The 24,823-nt window shown below is 33.9% G+C and overlaps 1 pseudogene; it reads left to right on the top strand.

The window, feature by feature from the left end:
- Window positions 1-6,777: 6,777 nt before the first annotated feature.
- Window positions 6,778-16,247, top strand: LOC132010595 (olfactory receptor 5AC2-like; annotated as a pseudogene).
- The last annotated feature ends 8,576 nt before the right edge of the window (window positions 16,248-24,823 follow it).

The following is a 24,823-nucleotide window of genomic DNA, read 5'->3' as shown; positions in this document are numbered from 1 at the left end:
GAAATAACCTACTGCAAATTATTTAAGCAATCCTGAAGATAATTGTAATTATAAGTTTTTCATCCTTAAATCATATTTAAATAATAGTAAATGGCATTTAATCTCCTCCATTAATCAGTCTTCAAAATAAGGGAAGGCAGCTTGCATTTACCCATTTTTATTTTATTTTATTTATATATTTCACTGTCAGACTTTATTACTACAAGTTAAATGTGTCAAATATTGTAAGGCAAAACCTTAGACTTTTATAGAAACAAGTACACTAGAAATACTGACATTGTCTCTTTCAAAGTTAAAACAATATTGAATCATTTCTACACCATAGCTGCTAAATTGTACTCTATGATTCTATTGTTCTTTGTAGTAATTAATATCCCTCAATAAGGTAGAAGTTTACCTCCCCGCTGCACTTTTATTAATTATCAAAAACGATTCAAGAATATTTTTCATTTAACCTGTTATAGCACCATAAACTTCTTGGCTCCTCAAGTTGTTTCAAATTTTCACAGTAGGATTTCTTTCATGCTGGCCTCTGCATTTTCTTGAAAAGTCTAATGATTTTTGGAAAAATACTTTTTTCTTTTTTATGAACAAGATTTTCCATACTCACTAGATACTAATGTTCCTCAAGCATAAAAGTAGTGATTGTTCTATGGAACATCATTTCTTCATGTGAGGAACAGTGTTTAGAAACCAACATCTTGGGGTGCCTGGATGGTTCAGTGGATTAAACCTCTGCCTTCTGCTCAAGTCATGATCTCAGGGTCCTGGGATTAAGCCCCCTGTAGGGCTCTCTGCTCAGTGTGACCCTGCTTCCCCCTCTCTCTCTGCCTGCCTCTCTGCCTCCTTGTGATTTCTGTCTGTCAAATAAAACTTAAAAAAAAAAAAAAAAGAATCTGGCATCTCATACCAGCACCTGCAGTTTTGATTGGGTGCTCAGAATTTGTCTTTCCTCAGACATTCCATATTTACAAAGTCATTCTTCACATGAAAATCATGGTTCTCCAAAAAAATAATTGTGACTTTAAGAATGTTGTGAATTTGGGATATAGGTCTTTTTCTTTAAATTTGTAGTCAGTTGGCCAATGAGACTTTTTTGCACATTTCCTCTTTCTCGCTAATCTTCTAATCTCAAAATGTGTCTAATTACTTGATAAATGCACAAATAGATTCTTCACATTATCTACTTCTCTCATGATATATGTCTCTGTACTTTTAAAAAATGCCAGTATAGTTAACATACTGTTATATTAGCTTCAGGTGTACAATATAGTGATTAAACAGTTCTATGTACTACTCAGTGTTCTTTATGATAAGTATACTCTTAAAACCTTTCACCTATTTCCTACATTCCCCTAACCCCCGTCCCTTTGGTAACCATTTTTTTTTCTCTCTGTAGTTAAGAGTCTATTTTTTTTGTTGTTGTTCATCTCTTTTTCTTTTAAATTTGTTTTGTTTCTTAAATTCCATAAATTAGTGAAATTATATGGAATTTATCTTTCTCTCACTGCCTTTTTTGGTTTAGCATTATACTCTCTAACTCTATTCATGTTGTAGCACATAAGGTAGTTCTAGTTTTAGTTTTGAGAAATTTCCACACTGTTTTCCACAGTGGCTGCACAAGTTTGCATTCCCATCAACAGTGAGTGAGTGTTTTCCTCCACATCCTTGCCAATACTTGTTTCTTGTGATTTTTATTTTAGCCATTCTGACAGGTGTGATGTGATATTTCATTGTGGTTTTTATTTAAATTTCCCTGATAATGAGTAATGATGAGCATCTTTTCATGTGTCTGTTGACCATCTGTATGTCTTCTTTGGAGAAATGGCTGTTCTTGTCTTTTGCCCATTTAAAAATTGGATTATTTAGTTTTTGGATGTTGAGTTATAGAAGTTCTTTATATATTTTGGATACTAACCCTTTATTAGATATGTCATTTGCAAATATCATCTCTCATTCAGCAGGCTGCCTTTTACTTTTGTTGACTATTCTTTTGCTGCCAGAAGCCTTTTGTTTTGGTGAAGTTCCAAAAGTTTATCTTTGTTTTATTTTTCCTTGCCTCATGAGACAAATCCAGAAAAAATTTGCTATGGCCAATGTCAGAGGTATTACTTCTTGTGCTCTCTTCTAGAATTTTTGTGGTTTCAGATCTCACATTTAAGTAATTAACCCATTTTGAGTTTATTTTTGTGTATGGTGTAAGAAAGTCATACAGTTTCATTATTTTGCATGTAGCTGTCCAGTTTTTTCAATACCATTTGTTGAAGAGATTGTTATTTTCCCAATGCATATTCTTGCCTCCTTTGTTGAAGATTAACTGACTGTATAATCATGGGCTTATTTCTAGACTCTCTATTCTATTCTACTTTATGTGTACCATATTACAGCTTTGTAGTATATATTGACATCTGGGATTGTAAAACTTCCAGTTTTGTTCCTTTTAAAGACTGCTTTGACTATTTGGGGGTATTTGTGGTTTTATAGAAACTTTAGGATTATTTGTTCTAGTTCTGTGGAAAAAAATGTATTCTGGTTCTGCTGGCATTTTGAAGGGATTACAATAAATCTGTAGATTGCTTTGGGTACTATGGAAATTTTACCAGTATTTGTTCTTCCAATTAATGAGCATGGAATATCTTTCTATTTGTGTCATCTTCAATTTCTTTTGTCAATGCTTTTCATTAAAGTTTTCAGGGTTTTTCACCTCCTTGGTTAAGTTTATTCTCAGGTGTTTTATTATTTTTTGGTGCAATTGTAAGTGTGATTGTTTTCTTAATTTCTCTCTCTGCTGCTTCATTATTAGTGTATAAAAATGCAACATATTTCTGTACATTGGTTTTGTATTCTGCAAACTTACTGAATTCATTTATCAGTCTAGTGGTTTTTTTGGTGGAGTATTTAGGGTTTTCTATATATAGCATCATGTCATCTGCACATAGTGAAAGTTTTACTTGCTTATTCCAGAAATTTCTATTTTTAGATATGACAGCATTTGTAGTTGATAAAACAAAAATATTTAAATTGTAAAATATGTCATTTTTCCTGAGCCTTAGATGATGATAGGAATAAGATTCCACAGACTTTGTTGATCACACTAGTCTTAGCTATATTTTTACACACATAGATATAAGTAATAAAAATAGTATTTGATGTCAATCCAAGTGGCCAAATGCTTAATTTCTTCAGTGATGTGATGTGATGTGAATGACAAATATGATAAATGTAAATGACAAAAAAACCATCTTTCTTGGAGGGAGGTTGCCAGAATGATGTGAAGAACATGGCTCAATTAGCAGGGCAATCATTCAGTCTCTGGAGATGAACAAAGTGCTTACAATAAATTGAGAAGCACTTACTTAACAAAATATATGAAAACTTGATGAGAAGTATGGAAGTCCATGAAACTTGAGTTGGTACTGCACTCATGCAAGTCTATGTTGTCAAAGAGCTATTCCAGCAAACTTAGCAGCTAAATGGTATTTCCTCCAGATGTATTTTGAGTGGCACTCAAGAGAGTGGCACTCAAGAGAATCTGGCACTCAGAGAATATTGAAAGATTTCCTCTCCCCCAGGTCTATGCTCCAGAATTTTTTATAGGACAGTGGTGTTGGCAAAGTGGTAGCACAGTCTTTGCCATTATACCCCTAACCTTTATAGGTTCTCCTCTGTAGAGAGAATATGGGTGGAAGCTGATGAAAGTGACTTTTCTATCCTACACTATTCTAGTTCCCTAAGACAGAGATTCTGCCTACAGGAGATAGGATAAACCCTCAAAGACTGGCACAACTTACCAAATATCATAAAAAACATGGCCAAAATGTGTATGATCAATATGCACAATGCGGAAGCTTAACAAACTCAAAGTAGGATAAATGCAGAGATTTATCTCTAGACACAAATTTAAAATGTTGAAAGCCATAAATTAGAAAGAGAAAAATACCTCATAATGTATAAGAGAACCACAAAGATTAACAGCCAACTCTCCTCAGAAACAATAAAGAGTAGAATGAAGTAAGATGATATATTCAAAGTGCTTAGAGGAAAAAAAAACCTCTCATCCAAGTATCTTCTATCCAGCAGAACTATCTTGTAAAAATAAAAGTAAGACAGAAATATCGAGAATAAACACAAAATGAGAGAATTCATACCTAGTAGTAGTAGTAGACATGCCTTAATTAAGGAAATTCTTTAGGCTAAAAATAAGTAATACCAGACAGTAACTTATATCCACACAAAATAACAGAGTGGCAGTAAGGTAACTATGTTGTAATTAAAAAAGCATAGTACATTTTTCTTTTCCTTTCTTCTGTGAGCTGATTTAAAAAGCAATTCATTAAATGATATGTATGAAATTGAATTATTATGTTTATATATGAATATATATATATATATATATATGACATAGAAATGTAATATGTTTGACTACCACAACCAAAGGTAACATGTGGGAACAAACATATACTAGAATAAGGAAATTATACTCTATGGTAACTGAAGATAACCAGAAATGGTAATTAAGAAGGTTAATAAAACAGATTTTATAAGTATATATTTTCTTTCTTTTTTATGTCACAGCTAATTTAAGAGTCAAAACATTATATTAAGCAATCATTGTAACAATGGGTCTGTAACATATAGATATATCAGTATATGTCTTTCTTATCTCTATGGTCTTAAATTAGTATAAGTCTGAAGTAGATTATGATAAGAGAAGATGCATATCATAAGCTCTAGAACAATCACTAAGAAAATCACTCAAAATATATTAAAAATCATTAAAAGTATTGAAACAGTAGGAAATATCCACTTAATATGAAAAAGGTAACAAAGGAGGAATAGGGGGAAAAATGACACAAGATGTATTGAAAACAAAAAGCAAGTGGCAGAAATAAATCAAACTATATCAATATAACATTCAATATGAATAGATCAAACAATTCCCCAAAGGCAAAGATTGTTGGACATCATCATCATTATCATCACCATAAAAACAAGATACAACCAGGAAATGTACTTTAGATTCAAAAACACAAATGGCTTCCATTCTTCTAACTATAAAATGATATATGATATGTGATGCAAATAGCAACAATAAGAAAGCTGGAGTGGTTATACTAATATCAGACAAAAGAGACTTCAAGACAAAAGGTAAATTAGAAAATATTTTGGGATGAATGGAAAAAAACCACAACAAAACCACAGGATATAACCAAAGGTAGGACTTAAAGGGAGATTTATAGCTGTAAAAGTGGAAAGAAATAGAAAAGAACAGCCTAAACGTCTATCTCAAGAAACTAGAAAAAGAAAAACAAGATAAATCCAAAACAAGCATAGAAGACAAATAATAGAGAGAAGACCAAGTATTAATGAAACAGAGAACAGAAAAATAGTAGAGAAAACTAGCAAAACCAAAAGCTGATTCTTTGAAAAGATTTTTAAACAAGGACATTTCTTTAGTTAGACTGAGCAAGAATAAAATAGAGATGATTTAAAAAACTAAGATCAGAATACCATCAATGATATTGTAATAGAAATGTAATGAGACAGATGGTAGCTACACTTGTGGTAAACATAGCATAATGTATAAATTTGTCAAATCAGTAAGTTGCACACCTGAAATTAATTTAACATTGTATGTCACCTATACTCAAATTTAAACAAAAATAAAAAAATACATATTGCAAATATATAATTATATACCGAGGAGAATATGTATTGTGAGAAAAAATACAAATTATAAATATTGATATTATCTCTCTATGGGAGACAGAATAGTGGTCCCCAAAGATATTGACATCCCAATCTCAGTAACATATGAATGTTTCCCTTTTTGGCAAAAATGTCTTTCAGATGTGATTAATGGTACAGAATCTGAAATGGAGAGATTATGCAGAATTATCCAGGGAGCCCAATCTAATCACATAAATCCTTCAAATGAGAGGAAATTTCCTGGATCTAGTCAGTGAAAGAGATGTGAAAATGGAAAAGGTCATAGGCTATATTGCTGGTTTTGGAGGTGGAGGAAGGGGTATGAACCAAAGAATGAAAGCAGATTCCAGAAGCTGAAAAAGCCAAGGAAACAGATTCTCACCTAGCACTTCCAGAAGGCACTAGCAGTCACACATTGATTTTAACCCAGTGATACTGACTTTGGACTTCTGACATCCAGAACTATAAGATAATATACCTTGTATTGTATAAGCTACCAAGTTTGTGGTAATTTTGCAGCAGCAATAGAAAATGAGTTATTCTCCTATAACAATGGCTTTGTAATATCTTTTTTATATAAAAATATGAAGATAATAAAATCTTCCCTCTACCAAAACAACAGCAACAACAACCAAACAACTAAGGTCAGTTATCAAGAAGGGGATATCACTACTAAGCATACAGAAATGAAAAGAATTACTGAAGAACAGTATGAACAACCCCATACCAGTAATTAGATAATTTAGAGGAAGTGGATAAATTTGTAGGAAGTAATAAATTACCAAAACTAACTCCAGAAAAAATAGAAAATCTGAATAAACTTTAGTAAGAGAATGAATCAGTAACTTTAAAACTTTCCACAGAGAAAATCTCAGATGGCTTAATTGGTGAATTCTACCATACAGTTAAAGAAAAATTAATAGTGATTTTCTACAAATTCTTCCAAATGCAGAGGAGGAAATATTTCCCAACTCATTCACTAGGGCCAGTGCTACAGATAAAATTTTGTTCCCCTCCCCACACTATTCATGTATTAAAATTGAATCCTCAAAGTGAGGGTATTTGGAGATGGGGCTTTCTGGAGGTAAATAGAATTTGATGAGACCATAAGGTGATGCCCTCATAAATGGGATTAATACCCTTCAAAGAGTCACAAGACAGTTTGCTTCCTCTCTCTGCTCTTCTGTGAAGATACAGCTAGAAGTCAGTGGTCTTCACTGACTCTCACCAGAAAGGGCTCTCACCAGAACTCAACCAATTTGGACTAAACTCTAATCTTGGACTTCTCTGAAATGTAAGAAATAAATTTCTGTTTGTAATCCACCCAGTCTATGACATTCTGCTATAGCAGCCTGAACTGTGACAACCAGCACTATCCTGATAATAAATGCGAAGACATCACAAGAAAATAAAACTAAAAATACACCTTATGATCTTAGAATCAGGCAAATCAAAGTCACCTAGTTGGAAAAGAAAGAAAGAAAGAAAAGAAAGAAAATGATATATTTGTAGATGACACAATCTTTTGTATAGAAAATCCCAAGATGTATGCTAAAGAACAAATAGAACTTATAAATGGATTCAGCATTGTTGCAGGATACAATATTGATAAACAAATCAATTGTATTTCTATGCACTAGCAATTGATTTGTTTATCAATATCAAAAAATAAAATTAAGAAAAATAATCCTATTTATAATAGCATCAAAAGAAATTAGAACATATGTCCAAACAAAAAATCTTGTACATGAATGTTTACAGTAACATTATTCATTAAAGCCAGAAAGTGAAAACCCATGTCCATCAGCTAATGAATGGGTGAAAAAAAAATCATATGATGGAGAATTATTCAGCAATGTAGAAGAATAAAGTGCTGTTATTAGCTACAATATAAAAACCTTATAAAGCATTATGCTAAGTGAAAGAAGTCAGTAAAACCACACACTGTATAATACTATTTATGTGAAATGTCCAAAATCTATAAATCTATAAAAAGACAGAGAGTAGATCAGTGGTTGGCTATGACTGAAGGAGGGAGAACTGGGGCTTGACTATTAAAAGGTAAGAGGTATAATAGATATAATTCAACTATGATCTCAGGTGGGATAACACAAGATCTTGATTTCAAACTTAGACATGGTAACTGTAAGGTACCTTTGAAACTTTAAGGAACAGGTAAAGTAGGTATTCGGATGATGGCGTCATTAAGAGAACCAAGAAAAAGGAAAACAATTACTTCCTGAAGCCTATTCATTGATACTGTGATGTCTCACAGTAATCCCTGTGGATTAGAAATGCAGCTTTTAATTCTTAGAGCTAGTTGTAGGGGTCAAATGATGATTAACTCACAAAGCCCTGTAGAATGAATATAATTTCATCCTACAGGGAAATCTTGTGAAGCATAGAGGGATTATCTTTTCTTCCTTACCCTTTGTTTTTAAAGAACAAGTTTGAAAATAGAAGTAATATATATCTTCATTCATGTAAAGTTACTGGTGAAAATCAGTATGCCAGCAATCACTGCCTCATTTCTGCATTTTTGACATTGCTTCTGAAAACCATCACTTTCTAATTTCCCAATTTTTCTGGGAACTGGATGAGAGTGCAGTGATTTCTACATTTTCTATTACTTAGAAACAATATATTTGTAGATGACAATATATTTGTAGATGACACAATCTTCTTCAAAACAAAAATAGTGTTTTGCCATTTGTCTTCAGATAACAAAGTATCTATGTAAGATATCTATGTAAGAAATTCAAATTCCAGTGAGGCATTGAGATTTTTCTCAATCAGTGATCAAAATGTGATGGATTGGAAAGGATGATATATTGTAGAGAAGACAAATTTATTACAAAATTTCATAAGTAATTCATAGAAAAATGAAGTAAATAGGAAAAATTAATCATGATAAGAATGATTCAATAGCTTTAAATTTTATTTTATAATTCAGAGAGCCATATAGCTTGTATTTACCTTATCTGTAACTTTGCAGAATGAAGATAATCCTAAACTTTGAGTTTGGTGGCTGTCTGTAACACATAGCTCTTAAAATTTCATGCAATTGTGAGGGAATAAGGGCTGCAATATAGCCCTTATACGACATAATATATTATATATATAGCTAACACTGTCTCCGTTATTCCAACATGGAGATGTTTCTTTCACATTACTCTTTTTTTTCTTTTTTTAATTTATTAAATTATTTTATTTAAATTCAACTAACATATAGTGTATTATTAGTTTCAAATGTAGATTTAAGTTATTCATCTGTTGCATATAACATCCAGTGCTCAGGTACATCAAGTGCCCTCCTTAATGCCCATCATATAGTTATCCCATTTCCCCACCCACTCTCCCTCTAGCAATCCTCAGTTTGTTTCTTATTGTTGAGAGACTCTTATGGTTTTTCTTCCTCTTTGATTTCATCTTATTTTATTTTTCTCCCTTCCCCTATGATCATCTCTTTTATTTCTTAAATTCCACTTGAGTGAAACAATATGGTAATTGTCTTCCTCTAATTGACTTATTTCACTCAGCATAATACCTTCCAGTTAAAAAAAACTAAAAGGCAACCTATGGAAAGGGAGAAGATATTTACAAATGATGTATCAGATAAAGGGCTAGTATCCAAGACCTAAAAATAATTTATCAAACTCAATACCCCCCAAAACAAATAATCCTGTCAATAAATGGGCAGAAGACATGAACAGCCATTTCTCCAAAGAAGACATACAAGCTTCTGTCTTCAGCTCATGTCATGATCGCCTGCCTCTCTGCCTACTTGTGATCTCTCTCTCTTTGTCAAATAAATAAATAGAATCTTAAAAAGAAATAGAAGGAGAGATAAAAAAGCTTCCAGGACAAACAAAAAATAAAAGATTTGTAAACAGCAAACCAGCCTACAAGAAATATTGAAAGTGGTTCTCTAAGCAAAGAGAGAGCCCAAATGTAGTGGACCAGAAAGGAACAATATACAATATTGAATAATATACAGACAATATACAGTAACAGTCTCCTTACAGGCAATACAATGGCACTAAATTCGTACCTCTCAATCATTATCCTGAATGCAAATGGGCTAAATGTCCCAATCAAAAGATACAGGGTATCAGAATGGATTAAAAAGACCCAAAACCTATCAATATGCAGTCTATAAGAAACTCATTTTAGACCCAAAGACACCTCCCGATTTAAAGTAAGGGGGTGGAAAACAAGTTATCATGCTAATGGACATCAAAAGAAAGCTGGAGTGGCAAGCCTTATATCAGATAAATTATATTTTAAGACAAAGACTATAATAAGAGATGAGGAATGACACTATATCATACTCAAAGGGACTGTCCAGAAGAAGATCTAACAATTTTAAATATCTCAGCCCCTAACATGGGAGCAGCTAACTATGTAAACCAAATAATAACAAAATCAAAGAAACCCATTGAAAACAATACAATAATAGTATGGGACTTTAACACCCACCTCACTGAAATGGACATATCATCCAAGCAAAGGATCAACAAGGAAATAAAGGCCTTAAGTGACACACTGGACCAGGTCGACATCACAGATCTATTCGGAACATTCCATCCCAAAGCAACAGAGTACACATTCTTCTCTGGTGTACATGGAACATTCTCCAGAATAGATCAAATCCTGGGTCACCAATCATGTCTCAACTGGTACCAAAAAGATTGGGATTATTCCCTGCATATTTTAGTCCATGATGCTCTGAAGCTAGAACTCAATCACAAGAGGAAATTTGGAAAGAACCCAAATACATGGAGGGTAAAGAGCATCCTACTAAAGAATGAATGGGTCAACCAGGAAATTAAAGAGGAATTGAAAAAAAAATCATGAAAACAAATGATAAGGAAAATAACTGTTTAAAATCTGTGTGACACAGTAAAGATAGTCCTGAGAGGAAAACATATAGCAATACAAGCCTTTCTCAAAAAACAGGAAAGGTCTCAAGTATACAATCTAACCCTACACCTAAAGGAGCTGGAGAAAGAACAGCAAAGAAAGCCTAAATTCAGCAGCAGAAGAGAAATAATAAAGATCAGAGCATAAATTAATGAATAGAAACCAAAAGAACAACAGAACAAATCAACAAAACGAGGAGCTGGTTCTTTGAAAGAATTAATAAGATTGATAAACCCCTGGTCAGACTTATCAAAAAGAAAGAGAAAGGACTCAAATAAATAAAATCATGTACAAAAAAGGAGAGATCATAACCACCACCAAAGAAATACAAACTATAAGAACATGTTATGAGCAACTATAGGCCAGCAAATTTGATAATCTGGAAGAAATGGATGCATTCCTAGAGGCATATAAACTACCAAAACTTAACCAGGAAGAAATAGAAAACCTGAATGGACCCATAACCAGTAAGGAGATTGAAGCAGTCATCAAAAATCTCCCAACAAACAAGAGTCCATGGTGAGATGGCTTCCCAAGGGAATTCTACCAAACATTTAAAGAAAAATTAATTCCTATTCTCCTGAAACCATTCCAAAAAAAAGAAAGGGAAGGAAAACTTTCAAACTCATTTTATGAGGCCAACATTACCTTAATCCCAAAACTAGACAAAATTTTCACCAAAAAGGAATATTACAGACCAATGTCCTTGATGAACACAGATGTGAAAATTCTCCCCAAAATACTAGCAACTAGGATCCAACAGTGCATTAAAAGGATTATTCACCACAACCAAGTGGGATTTATTCCAGGGCTGCAAGGTTGGTTCAACATCCACAAACCAATCAATGTGATATAATACATTAATAAAAGAAAGAACAAGAACCATATGGTCTTCTCAATAGATGCTGAAAAGCATTTGACAAAGTATAGTATCCATTCTTGATCAAAACTCTTCAAAATGTAGGGACAGATGGTACATACTTCAATATTATCAAAGCCATTTATGAAAAACCCACAGGGAATATAATTCTCAGAGCTTTCCGCTAAGGTGAGGAACACAGCAGGGATGTCCATTTTCACCACTGCTATTCAACATAGTACTAGAAGTCCTAGCCTCAGCAATCAGAAAATAAAAAGAAATTAAATGCATCCAAATCGGCAAAGAAGAAGTCAAACTTTCACTCTTTGTAGATGATATGATGCTTTATATGGAAAACCCAAAAGACTCCACTCCAAATCTGCTGGAAGTTGTACAGGAATTCAGGAAAGTGTCAGGATATAAAATCAATGCAAAGAAATCAGTTGCATTTCTCTACACCAACAACAAGACAGAAGAAACAGAAATTAAGGAGTTGATCCCATTTACAACTGCATGCAAAATCACAGGATACCTAGGAATAAACCTAACCAAAGAGGCAAAAAGTCTGTACTCAGAAAAATATAAAGTACTCATGAAAAAAATTGAGGAAGACACGAAGAAATGGAAAAATATTCCATGCTCCTGGATTGGAAGAAAAAATATTGTGAAAATATCTGTGCTACCTAAAGCAATCTACACGTGTAACACAATTCCTATCAAAATACCATCAATTTTTTTCAAAGAAATAGAACAAATAATCCTAAAATTTATGGAACCAGAAAAGGCCCCGAATAGCTAGAGAAATGTTGAAAAAGAGAGCCAAAGTTGGTGGCATCACAATTACAAACTTCAACCTCTATTACAAAGCTATCATGATCAAGACAGTATGATACTGGCACAAAAACATACACATAGATCAATGCAACAGAATAGAGAGCCCAGAAGTGGACCCTCAGCTCTATGGTCAACTAAACTTTGACAAAGGAGGAACAACTGTCCAATGGAAAAAAAGACAATCTCTCTTCAACAAATGGTGTTGGGAAAACTGGACAGCCACATGCAGAAGAATTAATCTGGACCATTTCCTTACACCAAACACAAAAATAGGCTCAAAGTGGATGAAAGACCTAAGTGTAAGACAGGAATTCATCCATGCTACAGAGAACACAGGCAGGACTTCTTTGACCTCAGCTGCAGCAACTTCTTCCTAGAAACATCGCCAAAAGCAAGGGAAGCAAAGGAAAAGATGAACTATTGGGACTTCATCAAGATCAAAAGCTTTTGCACAGCAAAGGGAGCAGTCAACAAAACCCAAAGACAACTGACAAAATGGGAGAAGATATTTGCAAACAACATATTAGATAAAAGGATAGTATCCGAAATGTAAAAAGAACTTATCAAACTCAATACCCCCCAAACAAATAATCCTATCAAGAAATGGGCAGAGGACATGAACAGACATTTCTGCAAAGAAGACATCTAGAAGACACATGAAAAAGTGTTCCACATCACTCGGCATCAGGGAAATTCAAATCAAAAGACAGTGAGATATCACTTCACACCAGTCAGAATGGCTAAAATTAACCATTCAGGAAACAACAGGTGTTGGCGAGGATGTAGAGAAAGGGGAACCTTCTGTTGGTGGGAAAAGCACTGTTGGTGGGAAAGCAAGCTGGTGCAGTCACTCTGGGCAACAGCTTAGAGGTTCCTCAAAAAATTGAAAATAGGGGTGCCTGGGTGGCTCAGTGGGTTAAAGCCTCTGCTTTCGGCTCAGGTCATGATCCCAGGATCCTGGGATCGAGCCCTGCATCGGGCTCTTTGCTCAGCGAGATGCCTGCTTCCTCTCTCTCTCTTTCTCTCTCTCTCTCTCAGCCTGCCTCTCCCCCTACTTGTGATTTCTGTCAAATAAATAAATAAATAAAATCTTAAAAAAAATTGAAAATAGAGCTACCCTACTACCCAACAATGGCACTACTGGGTATTTACCCTAAAGGTACAAATGTAATGATCCAAAAGGGCACATGCACCTGAATGTTTATAGAAGCAATGTCCACAATAGCCAAACTATGGAAAGAACATAGATATCCATCAACAGATGAATGGATAAAAAAGAGGTGGTATACACACACACACACACACACACACACGCTTACACACACACAATGGAATACTATGCAGCCATAAAAAGAAATGAAATCTTGCCATTTGCAACAACATGGATGGAAGTAGAGGGTATTATGCTGAGCAAAATAGGTCAATCAGAGAAAGGCAATTATCATATGATCTCCCTGATATGAGCAATTTGAGAGGCAGAGTGGGAGGTTTGGGGGGTAGGGAAGGAAAAAATGAAACAAGATGGGATGGAGAGGGAGACAAAGCATAAGAGACTCTTAACCTCACAAACAAACTGAGGGTTGCTGGGAGGTGGTGGGGGGCAGGGAGAGGGTGGTTGGGTTATGGACATTGGGGAGGGTATGTGCAATGGTGAGTGCTATGAGTGTGTAAGCCTGATGTATTACAGACCTGTACCCCTGGGGCTAATAATACAGTATATGTTAATAAAAAAACCCCACAATGAGATACCACCTTACACCAGTTAGAATGGCCAAAATTAACAAGTTGTTTAATGACAGATGTTGGCAAGGATGGGGAGAAAGGGGAAGCCTCCTATGCTATTGGTGGGAAATCAAGCTGGTGCAGCCACTCTGAAAATAGTGTGGTGGTTCGTCAAGATGTTAAAAATAGAACTACCTTATACCCAGCAATTGCACTACTGGATATTTACCCCAAAGATACAGACATAGTGGAAAGAAGGGGCACCTGCACCCCAATGTTTATAGTAGCAATGTCCACAATAGCCAAACTGTGGAAGCAGGCGAGATGACCTTCAACATATGAATGGATACAGATGTGATTCATATATACAAAGGAATATTCCTCAGCCATCAGGAAGGATGAATACCTACCATTTGTATCAATATGGATGGAACTGGAAGGGATTATGCTGAATGAAATAAGTCAGGCAGAGAAGGACAATTACCATATGATTTCATTCATATGTGGAATGTAAGGAATAGTGTGGAGGACCATAGGGGAAGGGAGGGAAAACAATGTGAAGAAATCAGAGAGGGAGACAAACCATGAGAGACTGGGAACCAAACAAAGGTTACAGAGGGGAGGGGCATGGGGTAACAGGGTGAGGAGTATTAAGGAGGGCACATGTTGTGATGAGCACTGGATGTTACACACAACTAATGAATCATTGAACACTACATCAAAAACTAATGTACTGTATAATGGCTAACTGAACACAATAAAATTAATTAATTAATAAAAATGATTGGTGATCAAAGTTTATATAAACTTCTAATCTTGACAGATAAATGCTTTTTTTTTATCACTTTTCTGTTATCAGTAGATATTATACTCATTTTGGTTTATTGCTTATCTGACAACTGAAAATGATGTATCAATTTAAAAATATTCCTAATGAATATGGAGGATGAACATTGTTTCATATATTTATTGGTCAAGTCAACTTACTCTCCCATAAACATGTCTCTTCGTATTTTTCCCCCCATTTGTTCCATTGGGTTATTTAACTTGTTTTTACCTAGTTGTAAGAGGTTGTGTGTGTGTATGTGTGTGTTATAAGTATTAACCCTACATATGCAGAATATGTTCCAAATATTTTTTTGTCCTTTCCCTTTGTTTATGAATTTATGTAGTAAAAATTATTACATGGTCATACCTATGTAAAAGTTATTAGTCTATTTCTCTTCCACATACAAGAGTTTTACATTCGCATCTCTTCTACTTGTGATAGTCTTCCACATAGTTTTAATATTGCCTCAAAATTTGCATTTATTTCAGGTTTTTTCAATTTTGGGGTTAGGTACTTAAACAAAGAATTTTTAAACCATCTTACTATAGGCTGAAAGTTAAGTTTGAGAGACTATGGACTCCAGGAAACAAACAAAGGTTTTCAGAGGGGAGGAGGATGGAGGGATAGGTGAATCTGGTGATGCATATTAAGGAGGGCACTGATTGCATGGAGCACTGGGTGTTATGCACAAACAATTAATCATGGAACACTACATCAAAAACTAATGATGTTCAGTATGGTGACTAACATAACATAACATAAGAAAAATAAAAAATAAATTACTAATTAGGTGGAAAACAACACTAAGGTACAATGTAATTTGCAAACAAAATGTCATTATTTTGTGTTATCTTTAGTAAATTTCTTTGATACATATTCTCATTACAGTGATCAGGTGTGAATATGTCAGAAGGAAACAAGACTCTAGTAACTGAGTTTGTCCTCACAGGAATTACAGAGCAATCACAGCTGCAGTTCCTTCATTTCCCTCATGTTCTGGGTCATCTACCTTATCACTATGGAATGCAGCCTCAGTCTGATTCCCATATTCACATGTCTACGTGCTTCTCTCTTGGTGGTTTAGCCTTTGTAGATGCATGCACTTTAACCTTTGTAACACCCAGGATGTAGGCCGATTTCTTAGACAAGATGCAATGAAATCCCTACCTTAGTGCATCCCCCAAATTTATTTTTTTGGTTCCATGCAACTACAGAATGTTTCTTTCTGGTAGTCATGGCCTATGGACACTATGTAGCCATATTAACTCCTTGCTTTATCCAGTGATAATGTCCAATAGACTCTGCACTCAACTGATAAATATTTCATATACAATTGGCTTTCTGCATAGCCTGATTCATGTGAGAAATTAAGAGGTTATAGGTGACTTCAGAAGAGCTACAAAGAAGTTAACAGTTCCCAAAGGAAATTTCAAATTGTTTCTCTTTTCACTCTTTGTGTAAATAAGTCTTGCAGATTAGCCATGGTCTTGCCCTTTTACTAAAGAGCTAGTAGTTATTGAGCACTGGGTGAACGAACTCAGGTTAACACAATGTTTACTTGGATGAGGGTCCAGTTATGACTCATATTACCAATAGTTGATTTATTTAAAAATATTGTAATTTTTTTATGGGAACATTTAGTCTGAAAACTTGATATCTTTAAGGGACTCCTTCAAATTCCATTTAATAACTGACAGTACGGGCTGTTATGAAAGTGGGAATCATTTAGTTCATGACTGATCCTTGCTCACTGAACTAGATCTGCATGTTAATAAGACTCTGTGATAGCTTACCACAACATGATAAAATGAAAAAAAACCTTAGATTTTTGGCAAAAAAAATGTTTCTGAAATAAAAATGAGGAAAATTAAGAAAAACGAGATTTAAAAAATCGGTGCATCTTCTAAGATTTAAAAAATCGGTGCATCTTCCAGATGTCCATCAACAGATGAATGGAGAGAGAAGATGTGGTATATGTATATACAATGGAATACTACTCAGCCATCAAAATATTGAAATCTTGCCATTTACAATGATGTGGATGGAACCAGAAGGTATTATGTTAAGCAAAATAAGTGAGTCAGAGAAAGACAATTATCATATGATCTCACTCATATGTGGAATTTAAGAAACAAAACAGGATCATAGGGAAAAAGAGGAAAAACGAAACAAGACAAAATCAAAGAGGGAAACAAACTATAACAGATTCTTAATCATAGGAAACAAATTGAGTGTTGCTGGAGGTGAGGGAGGTGGAGAGGTGGGGTAACTGGTGATGGAACATTAAGGAGGGCAAGTGATGTAATGAGCACTGAGTATTATATAAGACTGGTGAATCACTGACTTCAACCTCTGAAACTAATATTTAATGTTAATTAATTGAATTTAAATAAAAAATATTTAAAAATTGGTGCATCTTAGTAATAACAATTAAAAAAAAGGAAGTTGGTTTGAATTAAATAGTGGAGCATCAAAATTTAAAACTTCCCATATCTAAAAGTGCACATACTAACTTTCACACAGAACATTATAATACAATGGTATTCAGGAATTTTCTGATTTGGAAATATTTCAAGATAAATCTTTCTCAAATATTATAGATATCCTGTACACTATTTATATGATTATTTTGTTTGCAATAGTAAGCCTGGTAAACATTTGCATAGGGATTGCATTGCTATCCTTACAATAGATAGAAGGCAAAGCAGAGAGCAAGGATGAGAAACTGGTTAAGTATATACTGATGTAGAGGAAAAATTGAGGTAGTGGTCTCAAAGCTGAGACAATGCTCTTATGATCTCAGCCACCAATTTATTTCTAATTCAGTGACAGGACTATATTAGTACATAGACTAATTTATTTCAGTATAATAGAATTGATATAGATTCCTTTTTCTTTTTTGGGGAAGACTTAATTATGTTCCTTGAGCAGTCTGTTTGTTTAATCACTGTTTAGGAAAGAAGGATTCATAGAAAATAAAAATTAAATTCTAGTTATTGAAGCAAGAGTGAAAATGGTCCTCTTTTTGAAGTATTTTAAAAGTTATATTTAGATTTTTTTCCTATAATTCCAATGAACATCAAAACACTTATCTAAGAGGATATAGTAAGAAACATAAATTTATTATTTGACTCATGAATATAAATGAAAATATTCAATTTATTTTTATAGGTCTATAGGTTTTCACTGGCAAATGATTTTTTAAAAAAGATAGACAACTGAATGTGTTCTTTTGAAAAATACTATTGACTGCAGAAAATTCTGATTAATTTTACTCTCTTGGTGGTTAACAATAATATAGGATATTTTTATTTCATAATTTAGGATTGATTTTTGCTATTACATTTTCTTTACTGCTGGTTAGAGCTCTATTCCAATAATTTACTGTTATATCCTCTTACAATCTCTTAAATTCTTATTATTTTGAGAAAAATAAATTTATTTCCATATATGCATCTCAACATTTTTTTTAAAGTTTGAATGTATTGCCCTACATAATGTTTCTAATTTCTGCAATATTTCATGACAGAATTGTTAAATCCACAAACTATTATTAAAAAATTATTAACCTTTTAGTACATTAATGCTAAGTAAAAAGACTGTGTTTTAACATAACCACAGTACAGTTATCATACATAACAAAATTAATTGCTTAACATTATTTAATATTAATGTGTTCAACATTCCCAATGTGTCTCAAAAATTTTGTTGTTTCTTTGTTTGAATCAGGATTTAAACAAAGTACACCCAGTGCATTTTGATGATTTTTTAAAAATTATGTATCATGTCTGTCTGTCTTTCTTTTTTTTTAATTTGTTCAGTTAACCACTGTATAGTACATAATTGGTTTTGATGGTTTTTAAATTTCTTTTAATCTACAACAGTTTTCTCTTCCTCCATTTTTAATGTCATTTGTTGAAGAAACTGGTTTAGTTGTCCTGTAGAATTTTTCACATTTTGGATCTGGCTCATAGTATCTTTGTGATAAAGGTAACTGTGTGAACTGATAGAAGGAATTAGATCTACAAACTTGCTTAAGTCCAGAGTATTTTAATTTTACTTTGTTTTAGTTGTTGTGGACTTCCTATTGTTTGCCATTAAGAACAAAATTCTAGATTTTATTTCTTAATAAAACTATTCATTTCATCTAGATTTTGACATATATTTGCCTTGAATTAGACAAAGACCCACATAGTGGTTTTTACATTTATTGGGTTTGAAAGGTTATTTCCCTTTTATCATTTTATTTTTTTCTCCCACTTAGAAAAATTAAAGTTAACTAGTAATTTTTCTATTTTGTAGGTGTTTTACAAGAACTAGGTTATCATTTTAAAAATCATATCTAACTTTGCTCTTGTCTAATTCATTAATTTCTCATATTTAAATTTTTTTTCTATTGGTCCTCATAATTTTTTTTCTTCTGGTTTTTATATTTAGAGCTGAATTTGTTGATTTCATTTTAGCTTTATTATTGATATTGTATGCATTTGTATTTTATATTGTGCTTACTTCCAAACTGAATGAGTTGCTGAGTATTTCACATTTTTTTTTTTTTAACTTTCTGCCTCTCATTGTTCATATGGAATTTTCACTTATGTGAACTGCCTATGGGTCCAACATAAAACATCAGTTCTACTTTGAAATCTTGTTGTCATATAAAATTTCCAAAAAGATGAATCTATTAATGCACTGATTCTTTTCGTTTTCTGCCTCTATTCAAATTTCGTTCCTCTGAACAATTAAGTCTCTTGCATCCATGTCTTCTTTGCCATACTGAAAAAGAATTATGAAAAAGGCTGAAGCTATGCCTTCCCCACAGTGGTGCCAGTATGTTCACTGTTCTCTTGTTCTACTATAATGCTCTTTTTCAGATTCAGGAGTCCTGAATCTGGCCCAGATGAAGAGTAGGACAAAATGTTTTCTTTGCTGTACATTATTGCAAATTTCTGCTAAATCTCTTTTTATACAGCAGAAGAAACAAATTTAAGGTGGACTAATAAAATGAGAGAGGAATATTTGTTTCTCAAATAAAATGTTCCTACTATTTTTCAATTTTTATTTAAATAAGCACAACACCTAATAGGACATCTTGCATATTGATAACATTCAACACATTTTTTTATTGAAAAAATGGAAAATGTGTAAACTTTATATGATTATGTCATAAAAATATGGTTGATGACATTAAGTAATTTAGTATTCTAAATACCCAGATAGTTTGTCAGAATGTATGGTTTTTATTATTTCAGTTGCATTTACTATTATAAGCAATATTTCAGTTGCATTTACTATTATAAGCAATATTTCAGTTGCATTTACTATTATATCATCATCTCAGTAGATAATAATTGAATGAGTAAACGCATGAGAACTCTACCTCCAATAATAGCACTTTTGGAAACTGAAGCAGATGTAGTCTTTTAAAAGTCTTTCATAAAACCAAACCATTTCCAGTTGCATTATTCTTGCTTTGTAAGACTTTTATGTAAGATTTTTTATTATTTGTGATTAAATAATATCAAGTTCATGAGTTTTAAAAACAAAAGTTTTGATAGCATTTTAAGGTAATTACAGCCACTTAAAAAAGTACTTTTAAATAAGTATCCTCCCTGCTAACATTAAAATATTTGTCTAAGCACATAGACAAATACCTAGCAATAAGTTTCACAAATAGTTAAAAATTTCTGATAAGTATTAGTTGCCACTTTTATTCTGACAGATAATATCATTGAAAAAAATCATTATTAGAATTACTATTTGTACAAAATTATTATTATTTTTTAAAGTAGGCTCCAAGCCCAGTGTGGAGCCTAATGTGGAGCTTGAACTCAGGACCCTGAGATCAAGACCTGAGCTGAGATCAAGAGTCAGAGGCTTAATAGACTGAGCCACCTAGGCACTCCCAAAATTATTTTATAGTAACATTACAAACCACTTGAAAATTTTCAGTGCTTCTAATTGGTCTTCTAATAATGATGTTTCATTTTAGAGAGACTGATTAAATTAAAAACTTTCTTATATTTTCCTATGTCTTTATGCTTTTTTGCTTAGAGCATGGTATCTATTGTATGCTTTTTGACTTCGTTATTTATATTCTTGTATTTTCATGAAAAATAAAGCAATAATATTTGTCTAAATAAATGAATGATGTTTTTCTGTTTCTGCTATATTTCTTTCCTATATATGATTCTTAGATAGCAATACCCAGTTTTTCTATATTGCTTAATATATATTTTTACAGAAAATTCTGTTTATAAATTAGTGTTTATACTGGAGAATAGTCTATTAAACTCTATGTGCCTCCTATACCACTGTTTCCACTGGACCCAAAGTAGGTCTGTGGGACTAGGTGTTCAGTTGGTATTATGTGTGGGTACCACCTTGGCAACAGTGGATTCAAGAAGTCACATAATTCACGACCTTTCAATCTATAGTCCTCTCATCATTTTTTTTAATGTTTCTGTTTTTTCTATTTCTATATACATCCATTCATGCCTAATAATGCATGGGATCAGGCCATGTGACTATGGCTTATATCGTCACTATGAATGCCATGTTTAGTTAAAAATCTCTTAATATCATAAAACAAACTGAGGGTTGCTGGGGGGAGGGGGGTTGGGAGAAGGGGGTGGGATTATGGACATTGGGGAGGGTATGTGCTTTGGTGAGTGCTGTGAAGTGTGTAAACCTGGTGATTCACAGACCTGTTCCCCTGGGGATAAAAATATATTTTTATAAAAAATAAAAAATTTAAAAAAAATATCTGAGACTAGGACGCCTGGGTGGCTCAGCTGGTTAAGCAGCTGCCTTTGGCTCAGGTCATGATCCCAGCCTCCTGGGATCGAGTCCTACATCAGGCTCCTTGCTTGGCAAGGAGCCTGCTTCTCCCTCTGCCTCTGCCTGCCATTCTGTCTGCCTGTGCTCGCTCTCCCCCCCCCTAATAAATAAATAAAATCTTAAAAAAAAATCTGAGACTATGATATTAATAAGGCTAGTTACTCAAAAGTACTAAAATTTCTGTAGGGACCAGATGAGTGGTCATCTTATGATGTAAATCAGTGATCATATAGCAGAGGAAATATTACCTATTTGTAATAAAACTGATATAAGAAATGATAATGGACATTTGACATGTATGAAATAAGTTGTTGAATGTTAGAATTCATCACAAATTACCTATTAGATGGGGTACCTGGGTGGCTCAGTTGGTTGAGTCTGCAGTAGGCTCAGGTCATGTTCAGGGTGTTGGGATAGAGCCCTGTGTCAGACTCCCTGTTTAGCTTCTCCCTTTCCCTCTGCCCCTCCCCCTGTGTCTCAAACAAACAAGTGAAATAAAAAAAAAAAAAAAACCCAAAACAAATTATCTATTAGAGATTGTTCATTACCCTAAGATATCTGAATATCTTTTGTAGCTTTGGCGCATGTAAATTTTGGAGATGGACTTGAAAAGGTAGGTTGGAAAAAAAGTTTGGAGAAGTTTTGAATGGCTGAGGATTTGGGGCTTTATTCAAATTGCAATAAGGACTTGGAAGATTTTTGACTAGAGTAACTTGGTAAGAGCTGAACTATATTTGAATGCATGATCTTAAATATGGGCATGCCCATGGACTGTTAGACAACATTATCAATGAAGAAATATGATGCCTTAGCCATACTAAGAAATCTGAGAAAAAGGAAAATTAGGTGATAAATGTAAATCTACCTCCACACCCCATCACCTAACCTAATGGAACCTTGTTTCTATGAATGTCATCATTAAGAAAAACTGCCCTATCAATAGTGGACTGATCTGATTTCACCAGGACATTTCATTGTACTGAGACAAAATTATAGCAGTTCAATGGAAATATTGTGGGGTGAATTTATGTCAATATGTTAAATATCAATTAGTATTCTAGGCTACAGGGAGAAGAATAAAACTTCAAGTTGCTGCTCTGTCACTTTCTCATTGATCCAAGGTCTGAAGAAAGGATTAAAAACTCAGTGTATGGAACATACTTATTCAGAAGGATATTTTATTTCTTCTAGTAGTTAGGAATAAGGTTGCTTATTACATAGGGAAATCTATCCCATAAATTTCTACCTTGCCACTCTCAATGATACACTAAAAAAGGGGTGGGGGAGCTGAATTACAGCCAAATCAAGAAAGAATGAACATTTTTTTCCCATCTCTACTTTTTTAATTCCTAAGTGGTCCTAGATCCCCAAAAGCAAAAAATCCTTAGAATTCCAGGTACAATGAAGAGTAGCTTTGTAAAGCAGTTAGGATCCTTTAGTCAAACAACTTCATTTTTTGCAAATGAGGAGTGTTAGTGCTATAGGACACAGAAATAACAGAGGCAGTTCCTTATAACTCCAATCCTCATTTCAACACATCAGGCTTCCTCCATATATTCAACACACTACCACCTGAGCAAAAGAGACTTCATTAATTAACGGAATTCAGGAGACTGGTGCAGCCCAGGATTTGTTTTGTATAAAATGGTGATACAAGTCAACAACACCAGAAGTCTGAAGTTGGAATGAAGGCCCTGACACTGGTTGAGTAAGAGAGAATTAAGTTATTCTGAAGGAGGGTGGGGGGAATGAAGCTTTCGGCTAAACTGGTAAGAAAGTCTCTGTGGCCAAGAGTAAAATATAATGCAATGTTTAAGAGTTAATACTCTAACAAGAAACTATAAAGCCCTTGGTATTAAATTTGTATAATCCAAAAAACTACCCATAGACAGCATAATTTTCCTTTTCACTGGGTGAATCTCATGGTTACTACATCACAGGTATTTCTCACAGGAAGCCTTTGCAGCTCAAGACAGCTGAGCCATAAATCCTATTATCTTCCAGAAACTCAGGATTTTACTATCTCATACCTAGATCAGATTTTTTTTGTTATGCTTTACTATGTCCAAGACAGTGGAAGAACAAGTTTATGACTATTGTTTTTCATTATCTTATGACCTGTTTGAAGATCTTATGACCTGTTCAGATTACTGCAGAAAATGTAGTGCCAACCAGTGGGCACTGTCAGACTTCTACTGGATTCTTGAGCCCTGTCAGCCTTATCACAAAAGGGTGTGTGTACTCCTCTCACAGATGCAGCATGTCAGGTAGAGTTCTAATGGGATGGAGAAATGCTGGCAATTCAGCCACTTTTTAAGGAGGACTTACTTCTTCTTCTTTTTTTTTTATATTTATTTACTTTTTTTTTTTTTTAATTATGAGAGGGAGAAAGAGAGAGAGCTGGAGAGGGGAGAGGGAGATAAGAGAGAGAATCTGAAGCAGGCTCCGTGCTCCATGCAACTCCAAAGCAGGGCTCAATCTCCGGGCCCTGAGATTATGACCTGAACCAAAATCAATAGTCAAATGCTTAACTGACTGAGCCACCCAGATGCCCCAATATTTTTTCTCTATTTTACAGTACAGAAAATCTGTAAAATAAAATTACAATTACAGTGATTAGAAAAACAAACTCTGAATTTTTTCCTCATCAACACTGCATACAAAAGTCATGCTATTTTAACTTTTTAAAAAAATTATTTCTTTTCAGCATAACAGTATTCATTGTTTTTGCACCACACCTAGTGCTCCATGCAATACGTGCCCTCCTTAATACCCACCACCAGGCTCCCCCAACCTCCTACCCACCCCCCTTCAAAACCCTCAGATTGTTTTTCAGAGTCCAAAGTCTCTCATGGTTCACCTCCCCTTCCAATTTCCCTCAACTCCCTTCTCCTCTCCATCTCCCCTTGTCCTCCATGCTATTTGTTATGCTCCACAAATAAGTGAAACCATATGATAATTGACTCTCTCTGCTTGACTTATTTCACTCAGCATAATCTCTTCCAGTGCTATCCATATTGCTATAAAAGTTGGGTATTCATCCTTTCTGATGGAGGCATAATACTCCATAGTGTATAGGGACCACATCTTCCTTATCCATTCATCTGTTG

Source organism: Mustela nigripes, chromosome 2 (assembly GCF_022355385.1).
Source record: "Mustela nigripes isolate SB6536 chromosome 2, MUSNIG.SB6536, whole genome shotgun sequence".
Classification (NCBI taxonomy): domain Eukaryota; kingdom Metazoa; phylum Chordata; class Mammalia; order Carnivora; family Mustelidae; genus Mustela; species Mustela nigripes.
The sequence above is the reverse complement of the archived record's forward strand: the minus strand, read 5'-3'. Positions and strand labels throughout refer to the sequence as shown.